Source organism: Ovis aries, chromosome 1 (assembly GCF_016772045.2).
Source record: "Ovis aries strain OAR_USU_Benz2616 breed Rambouillet chromosome 1, ARS-UI_Ramb_v3.0, whole genome shotgun sequence".
NCBI lineage: Eukaryota > Metazoa > Chordata > Mammalia > Artiodactyla > Bovidae > Ovis > Ovis aries.
Genome location: NC_056054.1, coordinates 226,651,123 through 226,666,986, shown reverse-complemented (window position 1 = coordinate 226,666,986; position 15,864 = coordinate 226,651,123). Strand labels below are relative to the sequence as shown.

The 15,864-nt window shown below is 41.9% G+C and overlaps 1 long non-coding RNA gene across 1 annotated transcript in view; it reads left to right on the top strand.

Annotated features, from left to right (window-relative positions):
* The window catches only part of LOC121818542 (uncharacterized), a 78,876-nt gene extending 63,771 nt beyond the window's left edge, over positions 1–15,105 (top strand). Inside the window, exons 2-3 of the long non-coding RNA XR_006058508.2 lie at positions 2,062–2,159; positions 12,567–15,105. This is a non-coding gene — a long non-coding RNA (uncharacterized LOC121818542). The remainder of the gene's footprint in view (positions 1–2,061; positions 2,160–12,566) is intronic.
* The last annotated feature ends 759 nt before the right edge of the window (positions 15,106–15,864 follow it).

Sequence of the window (15,864 nt, the reverse complement as noted above, 5' to 3'; positions counted from 1 at the left end):
ACTAGCTGAGCCACAAGGGAACACTGAAAATACTGAAGTTGGTAGCCTATCCCTTCTCTAGGGGATCTTCTTGACCTAGGAGTTGAACTGGGGTCTCCTGAATTGCAGATGGATTCTTTAAGTGAATAAGCATATTCAGAAATTTGTTCATGATGTATTAACACAAGGACCAATCAAGAGTTGCAGGAGTTTATAATGAAACATGCATGCCTACTGTCTCTCTGTTCCAGAAAAGTGGATTTTGAAATTAAAAAAATGAAAAATCGGACTGAAGAAGTTCTAGTCCCTAAAGTACTGTTTTTTCTCAGTGACATTTTACATCCTGGTTAACAGTTTCAGGAAAGCTTAAGGAGCATAAGCAGACCTGATATTCTTAGAAAATTATCACTCCTGTTTATGCTTGTTTTCCCCAGAATTTCTTCATAGCTTAATTTTTCAAAACATCTCATCATAGCTGCATAACTCTTTTCCCTCCCTTTTAAAACTCTAGAGCTACCAAAGCAGAAACTTACTCTTTTTTTAAAAAAATTTAAATTTATTTATTTTAATTAGAGGCTAATTACTTTAAAATATTGTGTTGGTTTTGCCATACATCAACATGAATCCGCCACAGGTGTACACATGCTCCCAGTCCTGAACCCCCCTCCCACCTCCCTCCCCATACCATCCCTCTGGGTCATCCTGGTGCACCAGCCCCAAGCATCCTGTATCCTGCATTGAACCTGGACTGGTGATTCGTTTCTTATATGATATTATACATGTTTCAATGCCATTTGCCCAAATCATCCCCCCCCACACACCTCCCACAGAGTCCAAAAGACTATTCTATACATCTGTGTCTCTTTTGCTGTCTCACATACAGGGTAATTGTTACCATCTTTCTAAATTCCATATATATGCGTAAGTATACTGTATTGGTGTTTTTCTTTCTGGCTTACTTCACTCTGTATAATCGGCTCCAGTTTCATCCACCTCATTAGAACTGATTCAAATGTATTCTTTTTAATGGCTGAGTAATACTCCATTTTGTGTATGTACCACAGCTTTCTTATCCATTCATCTGCTGATGGACTTACTCTTTTTGACTGTGAATCTAAGCCATCCATGGAAGACAGTGACACTGTTTTGTAAATATTGAAGAGAATCTACTAAAAGTAATAAGAAGCAGATTTTTAAATCAGTTTAATTGGATAAAATTTATCTTGCTTAGGAATGACTTGTAGAAATGGTACCTGTAACAGGCACTATGCAAATTTTTTTCACCTGGCAACTGTTTGAGGCTTTAATAAGGAGGCTCTGGAAGTGATCTCCAACTTTTCCCTGAGTCCTAATTAATATTCAAAAGAACATATGCTATCTAGAAATGACAAATAATGAGAAAGCTAGTCTTTTTGCTTATACCCTATGACCTTGCAAATGACTCTTTGTGCCAAAAATTGCATTAATATTTGGACTGAATTCCTAAAGTAAATCAAAGGACCTTGAGTCATACTAAAGCTTCATTCAATTAAGCATTAGAAGATTAATTTTTAAAAGAAGCTAGAAAAACTGGTCTTACATGATAAGTTTCATAGGGCAGTGTTCACCTTTTGAAACTGGCAGGTGTGTGCTCACTGTGTGATATTGAAGATTATTAAAGTAAGAGTGTATGTTCACCATCATATAAAGCAAATCTACTTCATTAATAATTCTGGCCTTGAGTTTTTCAAAAATACTTGGATTTGCCTCAAATTCCATGAATAATGTTCTCTATGAATCAAATCCTGTGTTTAATTTCTCACATGTGACTCTTCTGCAGCCACCATTCTAACATTGCTGGCTGCTTTTGACTTGATGTCAAATCTTGGAGTTAGGTGGGTTTATTTTGTTTTTCAAATGAGATAAGTTCTGTTTGGAATAAAGATGTGCTGGCACATTAGGAAGCTAAAAGCTAGTGAAGGAACTTTTGAAAGAAATTCAGAAATCCTGCTTCTGAGGAAACAGATATAAAGAAATCATATTTTATATAATATTGAACAGATATACTTCTGTTTTGTCTTATAATCATTTTTTTTCTTTTAGTCTTTCACAAGCCTGAACCATGACATCAAAAGCTTCAGAGAAGTGGAGTATGGGCCCCATCTGGGCACCGTTTGAACCGAGTGCATTGTGAGCATTCTGTAAGTACGTCCTGGTTAGACCCCATCCTTGTGGGAGGAAGGAGGTATCAGAGGCAGAGGGAACACATGGTGACAAAGTGTCTGGCGGGCTTTTCTAGACCACAGTGCTGAATGTGGAGACGTTCAGGGGGAGGGAGAGAAGAGGTGAAGGAAGGGTGGCTTTTGCATTGTTTCTTATTGAGAGAAGGAATCTCACAAGGTGATTCTTCTCATGACCTTGTGAGCAACTGCAGAGTCAAGTAGATGGAGTAAGAGCCTGATTCCCCTGAATATCCCTTTCTAGAAACTTCTGAGAATACTGTCGAGAACTGTCTAGATAGCTAAGGGCATTGGGTGAAATTAAAAGGAGGGGTGTGACTCCAGTAGGGCAAAGTGACACTAAGCAAGGGTGGGGGGCCCACGTGGGGTGGAGGTAGAATGAAGTCAAAGGTCAGACCTCAGCAGACCTGGGTGAGAAAGACTCGACAGTTCCTCAGGCCCAGGAGATGCCTGGTGTGGCTCCGTGCGCGGATAGGACAAGGAAGGCAGGGGATGTTGACCATGTACCCGGGACCCCACCACCACTCTCTGAGCTGCAATCTTGAAGATGAGCCGAGGGAGCGAAAGAAGTTTAAAATGCTTGGGCCTGTGCTCTGAAAGTCTGAGTTATATTTGCGGTTTTCTCTTTTAATAGGATAGGGGCCCTCCCTAAGGAATGTCAGCAATTCTAGAACACAAATAAGCAGAAGGGTTTCTGAGCACAGCTGAGTGTAGGATGGTAAAATTTCCCAGGCTGCCAGACAGATCTGGCTCCCTAATCCTAGGGCCTATTGTAATTTACATCAATTGAGTTTTTTCAGTTTCAAGAATTTCTAAGCTGTAAAACTATACAGTAAACTTTGAAGGGTAGGCAAGACCGTAATGATGGTATTATCGCAGTGTTTGAGGTTTTGGCAGTGAGAAGATTTGCCTTGGGGAGTGTAGCCCCCTGTGGGGAGAGGGGCTGCTAGGAGGGACTCTGTGTTTCCTGCACGGAGCCCTTAGGAAGAAGCGTGGGAGAAGGCTGCATAGGCTCCTTGTTTTTCTGAGTTGCTCTCCATGTCCATCTTCCCCTTGCCACCTCCAGGCTGACTCTTCCTCTTCTTTCATTTTCAATGGGTCTTTTGTTCCTTGTTGGAACTGCCTAATGGGTAGGTTGGGCCCAGGGACCCCAGAATGAAGGCCTCTCAGATAAGTTTTCTAACAGTCAAATAACTAGTCACCACTGAAGAGAGCACAAAGCCATTTCCTGTAAGGAGAGTACATTCCTTCCACAATGCCTGCCTCAAGAGTTAGAACCACAGGGTGATTAAAGTCTGGCCAAGCAGTTCTGGTTTGTTCATTTCAGTTTTCTCTCACTTCTTCCTCCTTATGAATGTGTTTTTACTAAACTTCTCTTCACTGTCAAGTATGAGAACAAATGTGCCCATGTCCATTAAGAGATTTATGATAAATGGTTATCTTATAAATAAATGGTATTTATCTTATAAATGGTATTTATCTTATAGGACATTATTCATGAATTTGTGCTACTTAATGCCACACCCTTCCTTTTCCCCCCCAAAACATCTGTGATGTGGAGTGGGTGGTTTGTGGAGCTTAAAGTAACCCATTTTGTTAATGAACAAAAGCAAAGAAAAAGAGCAAAGAGAAAGAGATCTAGACAAGAAAGAAAAGGCAGCCTCGTTAAAAAACATGTCCTTTTGAAAACTCATGAGAGAAACAATCACTCAGGTTTGCAAGGGAAACTGATGGCAGTGGAAATATATGTATTTTTAATATGCATTTTATTAACAGATGTTACCAGTAAAAATAATAGAACACATAGAAACAGTACAAGTTCTTGAGACTGTGATCTTATATTAGGGTGAGGGGATTAAGAAGATAGTAGAGAGAAATCCTTCAGGTACAGTTAGACTGAGAGACTCATTTAGTGTGTAAGTGATTCCTGCCCATAGAATCAGCTGTCCTTCAGTAAAAACATAACTGTCTTCTTCCATGATTCTGGGCAAGAATGAATGAATAAAATTTTGAGGAAGGTAATTAATTTGCAAGATGTTGTTAATTAAGAGGAAAAAATGAGAAAAAAGTAGGAAAATGTTCCATTGTGTAATAATTTACTTTTCTTATGGTTAGCGTGAGAATTTTTAAATTGAAGTATAGTTTTATAATATTATCTAAGTTACAGGTGTACAGTATAGTGATTCATAATTTTAAAGTTATTCTCCACTTATACTTATCATTAGCTTATAGTTATTATAGTTATTGTGACTTCCCTGGTGGCTCAGATAGTAAAGCTTCTGCCTATAATGTTGGGGACCTGGGTTCGATCCCTGGGTCAGGAAGATTCCTGGAGAAGGAAATGGCAACCCCCTCCAGTACTCTTGCTTGGAAAATCCCCTGAACAGAGGAGCCTGGTAGGCTACAGTCTATGGGATTGCAAGGAGTCAGACTCGACTGAGGGACTTTACTTTCATTTTATAGTTATTATAAAATATTGATATTGTACAATATGCCCTTATAGTTTATACCTGACAGTTTGTACCTGTTAATCCCCTTCCTCTATCTTGCCCCTCCCCCTTCCTTCTCCTCTCTGGGTGACCACTGTTGCTCTCTATTTCGGTGAGTCTGCTGCTTTTTTGTTATATTCACTGTGTGTGTGTGTGTGTGTGTGTGTGTGTGTGTGTGTGTGTGTGTGTGTGTGTGTGTGTGTGTGCTGAGTCATGTCTGACTCTTTGCGACCCCCATAGACTGTACCCCTCCAGGGTCCTCTGTCCATGGAATTTCCCAGGCAAGAATTCTGGAATGGGTTTCCATTTCCTACACCAAAGGATCTTCATGGCCCAGGGATTGAACCTGAATTTCCTGTTTTATTTTTTAGATTCCACAGAAAAATCATATCCTAGTTTTTGTCTTCCTTTGTCTGACTTCCTTCACTTAGACTACTGCCCTCCAAGTCCATCCATATTGCTACAAATGGCAAAATTTCACTCTTCTTAATGGCTGAGTAGTATTCCATTGTGTGTATAAAGAAAATCTTTACACATTCATGTGTTGATGGACACTTAGGTTGCTTTCATATCTTGGCATTTGTAAATAATGCTGCTATGAACGTTGGGGTGCACGTATCTTTTCATATTAGAGGTGTTTCGTTTTGTTGTTGTTTTGTTTTTGAATATATACCTAGGAGTGGAATTGCTGGGTCGTAGTGCTTCCCTGGTAGCTCAGCTGGTAAAGAATCTACCTGCAGTGCAGGAGACCCCGGTTCTATTCCTGGGTCAGAAAGATCCCCTGGAGAAGGGATAGGTTACCCACTCCAGTATTTTTGGGCTTCCCTGGTGGCTCACATGGTAAAGAATCCGCCTGCAATGCAGAAGATCTGGGTTTGATCCCTGGGTTGGGAAGATCCCCTGGAGGAGGCATGGCAACCCACTCCAGTATTCCTTCCTGGAGAATCCCCATGGACAGAGGAGCCTAGTGGGCTACAGTCCATGAGGGTCGCAAAGAGCTGGACATGACTGAGCAACTAAGCACAGCACAGTATGATAGTTCTCTTTGTAGTTTTTGGAGAAACCTCCATACTGTTTTCCACAGTGGCTGCACCAATTTACATTTCCACCAACAGTGTACAAGAATTCCTATTTTTTCCATTGTGGAATAATTTTTATGTGCTAGCCCAGTGCTTAGCACATAGTCTCTATTGAACAAATAATTGAATCATATTCATAACATATAAGAAAGTAACTTTCCTAAAACCAATTTGACAGCCACATGACACCAGGGCTACTGACACTAATTCTACAGTATCCACTATGTCATGCCACCTCCTGGTTATGTTGATTAAGCACCTACATTGGATGTACGGTCAGCTCTCTGTGTATGTTGATTCCACATCCTTGGGTTCTATATCCATGGATTTCACTAACTGCAGATTGAGACTATTCAGAAAAAAAATTCAGAAAGTTCTGAAAGGCAAAATTTGAATTTGCTCTTGAGTCGGCAACTATTTATACAACACTGACATTGTATTTATATCTATATGCTTGGTATAACTTTGTATTAGGTATTATATAAATGATCTAGAGATGATTTAAAGTATAAAGGAGGATATGTAAAGAATATGGGCTTCCCTTGTAGCTCAGTCGGTACAGAATCTGCCTGCAGTGCAGGAGACCCAGGTTTGATCCCTGGGTTCGGAAGACCCCCTGGAGAAGGAAATGCCAACCCACTCCAGTATCCTTGCCTGGAAAATCTCATGGACAGAGGAACCTGGTGGATTGCAGTCCATAGGGTCGCAAAGAGTCGGGCATGACTTTGCTAAAACCCACATGCAAATACTGTACTATTTTATATAAGGAACTTGAGCATCGTGGATATCAGTATTGGTTGGGATGCTGGAACCAATCCCCTGCAATATTAAGGGGTAACTATATAATGGTTGGAGAAGGCAATGGCACCCCACTCCAGTACTCTTGCCTGGAAAGTCCCATGGATGGAGGAGCCTGGTGGGCTGCAGTCCATGGGGTCGCTAGGAGTTGGACACGACTGAGTGACTTCACTTTCGCTTCTCACTTTCATGCATTGGAGAAGGAAATGGCAACCCACTCCAGTGTTCTTGCCTGGAGAATCCCAGGGACAGGGAAGCCTAGTGGGCTGCAGTCCGTAGGGTGGCACAGAGTCGGACATGACTGAAGCGACTTAGCAGCAGCAGCAGCATATAATGGTTTGATGTGAGCTGCTAATAATAAAAAGTATCTATGGGTAGATACTTTCTACCAAGTGAAATAAATGCAGGCTGTCCAATTAAATTTGAATTTTCAGATAAATATCAACTTTTTTTTTTTTTAGTAAAAACATGCCCCAAGTATTGTTATGTGGTTCCTGCTGGGTCCAGCACTCCATTCTTTCTCTTCTGCCTTGATTCTCATCAATTCATTCACTCAACATACTCTTTAATGGGCAGCTTTTCTGTGCTGTGTTCTGGGTGTGGGGAGAAGAAGCGACAGAACTGGCAAGTTCGCTGTCCTTGGGGAGGCAGAGATTAAACCAGGTAAGGAAATACCTCACAGACTTTCAGAAATGTCAAGGGCATCAAAGCAAAGGCAAGGGATTGATGGGATGGTGAACGTGAAGGGTGGAGGCGATGGCTAAGTCGCCGTCCAGGAAGGACATCTCTGAGATAGTGACATCGGATTTGAGGACAGAATGATGTGAAAATGTGTCACGTAGGGATCCGGGACAAAACCATCAAGTCAGTGTGCTTAGTGACTCAGTCGTGTCCTGCTTTTTGTGACCCCATGGACTATAGCCCACCAGGCTCTTCTGTCCATGGGGATTCTCCTGGCAAGAATACTGGAGTGGGTTGCTACGCCCTTCTCCAGGGGATCTTCCCAAGCCAGGGATTGAACCTGGTCTCCCGCATTGCAGGCGGATTCTGTCCAGTCAGAGAGGACAGCAAATATGCCAGGTAGCTAACCTAAATTTAGAAAGATTTAAAAATTATTTATTTTTAACAGTACTTCTATTCCCTACCCCCACAATTATTTTTAATTGTCTGTTTTATCAAATGGACAATTTGTTTCAAATCAGTAGAAGACACAAAGGAACTGGCCGTCCTGGCTTCTCTGCTGTAGCAGAAGATATTATGGGCAAAACCCTGCTTGTTCTCGTGGGGAGTTTGTCCAGAGAAATCACTTCCCTGCCCCAGCCCCGTCTTGGATAATGAGAGGCAGCATCTTCTGAAGCCAATGCCATCCATGCACTGGGGCTTTGAGCAATGGGCAGCAGAGTAATTAGGCTGTTCTACTTTAACTTAATCAGGAGACAAGGTACTAACTTTGTCATAAAGAACAGCTCCTATAAGGCACATTCCCCAATAAAATACAGAATAAAGTGCCATGGGGAATACTGACCTTAGTTTCTCAATAAAAATTGTTCCCACCTCCTGGCATGTAGGTCCATACAGTTGGCCAAATGCTAAAGATGGCTCAAGTCCTACCTTAGCACTGGATCCTGTCCTCTTGCCTGCTCAGTGGCATAGCTTTGGAAAGTATCATTTCTTACTTGCAACCTCCAGTTTTCGCCTCTCTACTGCAAATATTGTAAAGTCATACTCTTTTCTCACATCTGAAAACCGTCTCTTGACCTCATATCTTTCTCCAGCTATTGCTTCATTTCTGAGTCCTGTTTCTGTCATTCATGTATGTGTGTGTGCTAAGCTGCTTCAGGTGTGTCCGATTCTTTGAGACCCTGTGGACTGTAGCCTGCCAGGCTCCTCTGTCCATAGGATTCTCCAAGCAAGAATACTGGAGTGGGTTGCCATGCCCTCCTCCAGGGGATCTTCCAGGCCCAGGGATTTAACATGTAACTCTTATATCTATCTCCTGCATTGGCAGACAGGTTCTTTATCACTAGCGCCACCTGCGAAGCCCTGTCATAATTCCTTGAAATAACAGTAATGCCTGCTGGCTCCTGTATCCCTGTTTATCTCTGTAATTCTCTCCGATCAGGCTTTAGGATCCACCATTCCTGGAACACTGCTCTTGTCAAGGCCACATAGTCCACCCAGCTGACATCAAGCATCAGGCTGTGCCCTCAGCTTTTGATGGTGCATCGCTTCTGCGCCTGGAAGCAGCTGGCTTCCAGACCCCTCATTCTTGTTCTTCTCCTGTCTCACTTGACACTCTTTCTCAGCCTCTATAGATAGCGTGTCCTCATGGCCCTGACTTCTAAAAGTTGGATGCTCCAGGGTTTGGTTTTCAGACGTTTCTTTTCTTTCTACACTCATTCTCTCGGTGGTTTTTCTGTACTTTTTGTGTCCCAAATTTGTCCTTCGAACCAGGATTTCTGCCTTGAATGCCCATCTCCCATATGCAACTACCTATTCAAACTGCTCACAGGCACCTCGAATGTTGCCTGCCTCTACATCTTTTCTGGGCTTCTCTCACCTAATAAACTATAGCAGTTTTTTAACTAGTCTTCCTGTTCCTACCCTTGTCCCTCTATGGTCTGTTTTGGAGTCGGCAGTTGGAGTGATGCTTTGTATGCACGTAGATTGCATCCTGCATTTCTTAAAGCCCCGGCTATTTCTCAAGCCTCAGCTTTCCTCTCCATCAGAGGAAAAGCCTGAGTCCTGCTGCTGGCTGCCAAGGCCCCCGCTCTCTGCCCCCTTTTCTCTTCCCTGGCTCACTTTCGCTCTTGCCACTCTGGTTCCTTGCTGTTTCTCACCAGTCAGATCCCTTGTGCCCGTGTTCCTTCTCTGCACGGAGTGATCTTTCTTCGGATCTTTGAGACTCTGTATTCTTTAAGATTTCTGTTCATATGGCAAGCCAAGAAATCTCCACTGGCCACTCTGTTTAAATAGTATCCTCATGTCCGCAGTGTGCTATCTCCCTTTCCAGCCTTATTTTGCTCTCAGCACCTGTAACCTTCTAGTGTGTATATAAGATACACATGCTTGTATAGGCTCCTTGCCCTACCTCTTTAGCATATAAGCCCTTTGAGGTCAGGGATTTCTGTTTCCTTCATTACCGTATTTGCAGGCCCCAGAACCTGCTGCTACTGCTGCTAAGTCGCTTCAGTCGTGTCTGACTCTATGCGACCCCATAGACAGCAGCCCACCAGGCTCCCCCGTCCCTGGGATTCTCCAGGCAAGAACACTGGAGTGGGTTGCCGTTTCCTTCTCCAATGAGGCCCCAGAAGAGTGCCCTGCAAATGCAGATGATCAGCAAAAATTTATTAAAAGAAAAAGATCATGCTTTATCATTTAGTACCTGATCAGCCAGTGGGATAAAACATTTGGGATCAAGAGTTAATCTGGCTGCGTTTCAAGAAGCTTCTTCAGGAGTCAGTTGCTTTTCCTTTGTTTGTCTTAATGGTTTATGAAGTTTCAATTATAAATCGTACTGTAAATAAATTCTGGAAGTAATGATAGTTTCTTTTTTTTTTTTTTAGTTTTTATTTTTTAAATTTTAAAATCTTTAATTCTTACATGCTTTCCCAAACATGAACCCCCTCCCACCTCCCCTCCCCATAACATCTCTCTGGGTCATCCCCATGCACCAGCCCCAAGCTGGAAGTAATGATAGTTTCAGTTGTTGTTGTTGTTTAATTGCTAAGTCATGTCTGACTCTTCGTGACCCCTTGAACTGTAGCCCATCAGGCTCCTCTGTCCATGAGGTTCTACAGACAAGAATACTGGAGTGGGTTGCCCTGTCCTTCTCTGGGGGATCGTCTTGACCCAGGGATTGAACCTGCGTCTCTTAAATCTCCTCATTGGCAGGCGGATTCTTTACCACTGTGTCACCTGGGAAACTGGATAGTTTCGGTAAATCTGTGTAATAATGAATGCTAATAAAAACATAGTTTTCATCTGATTATCGGCTTCCGTGGTGGCTCACTCAGTATAGAATCCACCAGCAATGCCGGAGACCTGGGTTCAATCCCTGGGTTGGGAAGATCCCCTGGAGGAGGGCATGGCAACCTGCTCCAGTGTTCTTGCCTGGAGAATCCCAGTGGACAGAGGAGCCTGGCAGGCTACAGTCCATGGAGTCACAAAGAGTCGCACACGACTGAGTGACTAAGCATAGAGCATGGTAATAATGATTGAAATTCCATTTGTACATTTTGTGTTGAAATAAACTAACAAAAATTTAAATAATCATGTGTTATATAAACAATGAAGTATTTATAACTCTTTGCAAGTGTTTTTTAGAAAAATACTTTCTTAAGACTGTAAATTGAGCAGTCTATGCTGCAGAAGCCAGAAAATAATAGATGAGCTAATACTGCCCTCTAGTGGGAAATAGGAGACGTACAGCATTGGAATCTGATACTTCAAAGCTCCATTATTTTAGTTCAAGGAATGCCTCGAGCTGGATGTTTCCAATGTATCATTTGCTTTTATAGTGTTGTGTGTTAGTCGCTCAGTCGTGTCTGACTCTTTGCGACCTGATGGACTGTAGCGTACCAGGCTATTCTGTCCATGGGATTCTCTGGGCAAGAATATTGGAGTGGGTCGCCATTTATAGTGTTGAATCACAAATTTTAATTTTATAGTTAAAATCTGAATTATATAAAAGCCTTGAATACGCAATGTACAAAAAACATATATGACCAGTCAACTTTTCAAAAATGTGTTCACATTTCATAAGAATCGAAAAATACAAATTAAGAAAAGAGAGGTATACTTTTTCATCTATCAAATCAGTAAGTAGTTTGAAAAGAAATTGAAGGTATGAGCAAGGATCATTGTTGGTAGGAACATAGTTGGCATTAATTTCTTTACCTGGAGTTCTTTTTTGAGGGGGAAATTCCCTAAAATTGTGTAAATATTTTTGTGTGTATTTATATATTTTTTTTGAGTGGTAAAATTCCATCAGATTCTCAAAGCTCATGGTTGCAAATGTTAAGAACAAATGTTTAAATTATTTCTGGGGATGCAAATTGGCAATTTTAAAAGTGATTTTATTTATTTATTTTTGGCTATTGTTTCCTGGACTTTTCTCTGTTTGCAGCAAGTGGGGGCTACTCTAGCTGCAGTGAGGAGGCTTCTCATTGCAGTGGCTTCTCTTGTTGTGGAGCCCAGGCTTCAGGGCTGGCGAGACTCAATAGTTGTGGCCCCGGATCTTGAGAGCACAGGCTCAATAGCTGCGGCACTTGGGCTTAGTTGCTCCGTGCCATGTGGGATCTCTCTAGACCAGGGATCCAACTCATGTCTCCTGCATTGGCAGGTGAATTCTTTACCACTGAGTCACCAGGGAAGCCTGGAAATTGGCAATTTGTGCCAAAAAAATATTCACAGGTATGTGCATAATGGCATTGTTTTGATGTTTAGCAGTTACAAACCGTGTAAATGCTTCATAATAGGGAAGCTTCAAATAAATTATATTCCAGCCCTAGGAGGGTGTCACTGTGGCTATCAGCAATCCTGTTGGAGAATTAATGATCCTTTCACCTGTAAATTTTATTAGCAAAGAAACTAGTGAGGAAGGCTGTATAGGGAAGCAATAATTCCTGAGCCTGATTTTTTTTTAACTGCAAATCACCAAGCAGAATGTCTCTAGTACAATGGCACCATTGAAGGCCTTGATTAAGTCTGTCTATCTTTCCATTTGATACTGTGTTTTAGGTATGAACCTGCCTTCTGGGCCCTCCGTAGAAATGGGGGTGGGGAGGGGCACATTGTGGTATTGTGAGAAAACTGCATTGCTTATACAGATAATGTTCCACCCAAAGAGGAATCATGACTTTGGAAACACGAGCGCAGCAATTACAACAGCTAATAATAGGGCAGGATCTTCAAGACACAAGGTAAAGAGAAAAAAGCCCTGAGCTGGACAGTCCTGCTATCCTTGGTGTCAGTTTACATGTGCCTTTTTTTTTTTTAAGACTCTGGATACCAAAGACCCTGGCAGCAGTGGTGACCTGAGGGAAGGGAACTGTGGAAACTGGGAGGCGCAGACAGAGACTTCCTTTATTTTCACTGTAAAGCTTTTGTGCATCTGACCTCCCCCATCCTGACCTATGGATCACTTCATCAGGTTACAGAGACAAAGCCACCATACAAAAATATCTACCCAAAGAAAACTTTGTCATTGAAAAACATGCTTCCAGTCCTCAGAGTTTGGCTTCTTTGTTCGGAGCAACAGCAAAATGTTTTTGTATTTAGTTAAAACCCATTTTTAGGCTTTTGGTCAAGAGCTCTCATGTTTTTTATTTCCCATTGCGTGATTTCTGAAATCTCATCTGGTCAATAAAGTGATTTTTGTCTGAACTATTAATTGTAATATATGAAAGTAAATAATAAATGTAAAACATTAATTACAGAGTCCCTACTTCTTAAAAAATTAGATAAAATCCTAGGAAGATGTACTGTTTCTATGAAGGTAAGACCCTTTCTCTCATATACATAAAGTTACATCTTCATGCTCCAGTGCAGATGGCTTGCAATATAAAAAGACTGACAACTAGAGTTATAATTAGGTTTTACTTGTTTCCTTTGGAATTTATAGTCCAGAAAGCTCATGGAAGTGATGAAAGTCTTATAACCTCTTATGGGTTGATTTGTGCCCCAGCTTCATCCCCCTCATTCTTATGCTGAAGTCTGAAGCATCCCATCCCCCACCTAGAATATGATCTTATTTGGAAAAAGTGTCCTTGCAGGTGTAATTAGTTAAGATGAAGTCATACTGGAGTAGGGTGGGCTTTAATCCAATATGGTATTGGTGTCCTTATAAAAAGGGGAAATTTGGACTCAGACATGCACACAGGGAGCACACTGTGTGAAGATAAATGCAGAGTTTGGGGTGATGGTTCCACAAGCCAAGGAAAGCCAAAGACTGCCAGCCAAACACCAAAAGTCAGGGGAGAGGCGTGAAACAGATTCTTCATCACAGCCTTAAGAAGGAATAGAATGCCAACATCTCTATCTTCAACTTCTAGCCTTCCAAATGGTGAGTTCTGGAAAAACAATAAGCTCTCTTTTAAGTTACTCCAGCAAATGAGTATACCTCCCAACCCAAATGAAATCAATCAGCAAAACAAACTTGAAAAAGTGAACAGACCATTCTAGAGGGGCCAGAGCACCCTCTCCTTAAAAAAACTTGAAATGTTTTTAATAGTGAAAGAAGACTCTACGTGCAAACAGCAAAAAATGAGGGAGTCCAATTCCCAAAGAAGCAAAAGCTCAATAGGCGTAACTGAATAGTAACCACACATGCGTGCCTTGGTGCTGAGTGCTTTACTTAGATAACTACTAATTCTTCCAACAGTGCACAAAGTTGAGATAGTTTGCAGAGGCTACTGAGCCTTAGAAGAATAAATGATGATCACAAGGCATTGTAGGCAGTAAGTCTTGAGTTCAAGATTTAGACCCAGGTTTAACATTGTCCGATTCAGAATTTCTGGACTTTAAGTTCTTCAGCTGTGATTTTGAGATGCTTATTCAGAACATTTTAAAGTATGTAGGATTTATCCATTGTTTTAGATAATGTTCAGTAGCAAAGAGTAGTGACCCCAAAAGAGACTGACCCAGACGTGCCTGTGAGTGTTTAGGAATCTCTGGCAGAGGCGTGGATCAAGGGTAGCCTGCTGCAGGGTTGGGGGCGCTGAGCGCAGCAGTATGGGTGCAGGAGCTGTTGGAGGCAGTTGCCATTTTCTTCATTGCCTCCACCATAGTTTGGTCTCAGGTCAAACAACAGGGAGCGAGCACAGCCTACACATCAACAGAAAATTGGATTAAAGATTTACTGAACATGTTCCCACCCATCAGAAAAGACCCAGTTTCCCCCACAGTCAGTCTCTCCCATCAGGAAGATTTCATAAGCCTCTTATCCTTATCCATCAGAGGGCAGTTCAGTTCAGTCACTCAGTTGCATCCCACTCTGTGACCACATGGACTGCAGCACACCAGGCCTCCCTGTCTATCACCAACTCCTGGAGTTTACTCAAACTCATATCCATTGAGTTGGTGATGTCATCCAAGTGTCTCATCCTCTGTCGTCCCCTTCTCCTCCCACATTTAATCTTTCTCAGCATCAGGGTCTTTTCAAATGAGTCAGCTCTTCACATCAGGTGGCCAAAGTATTGGAATTTCAGCTTCAGCATCAGTCCTTCCAATGAAAATTCAGGACTAATCTCCTTTAGGAGGACTGGTTGGATCTCCTTGCAGTCCAAGGGACTTTCAAGAGTCTTCTCCAACACCAACAGTTCAAGAGTATCAATTCTTTGCACTTAGCTTTCTTTATAGTCCAATTCTCACATCCATACATGACCACTGGAAAAACCATAGCCTTGACTAGACGGACCTTTGTTGACAAAGGAATGTCTCTGCTTTTTAATGTGCTGTCTAGGTTGGTCATAACTTTTCTTCCAAGAAGTAAACATCTTTTAATTTCATGCCTGCAATCACCATCTGCAGTGATTTTGGATCCCCTCCCCCACCCCCCCGCCAAAAACAAAAAAGACTGTCACTGTTTCCATGGTTTCCCCATCTATTTGCTGTGAAGTGATGGGACCAGATGCCATGATCTTAGTTTTCTGAATGTTGAACTTTAAGCCAACATTTTCACTCTCCTCTTTCAATTTCATCAAGAGGCTCTTTAGTTCTTCTTTGCTTTCTGCCATAAGGGTGGTGTCATCTGCATATCTGAGGTCATTGATACTTCTCCCAGCAATCTTGACTCCAGCTTGTGCTTCATCCAGCCCAGAATTTCTCATGATGTACTCTGAATATTAGTTAAATAAGCACAGTGATAATATACAGCCTTGACGTACTCCCTTCCCTATTTGGAACCAGTCTGTTGTTCCATGTCCAGTTCTAACTGTTGCTTCCTGACCTGCATACAGGTTTCTCAAGAGGCAGGTCAGGTGGTCTGGTATTCCCATCTCCTTCAGAATTTTCCACAGTTTATTGTGATCCACATAGTCAAAGGCTTTGGCATAGTCAATAAAGCAGAAATAGATATTTTTCTGAAACTCTCTTGCTTTTTTGGTGATCCAGTGGATGTTGGCAATCTGATCTCTGGTTCCTCTGCCTTTTCTAAAACCAGCTTGAACATCTGGAAGTTCATGGTTCATGTATCGCTGAAGCCTGGCTTGGAGAATTTTGAGCATTACTTTACTAGTGTGTGAGATGAGTACAATTGTGTGGTAGTTTGAGCATTCTTTGGCATTGCCTTTCTTTGGT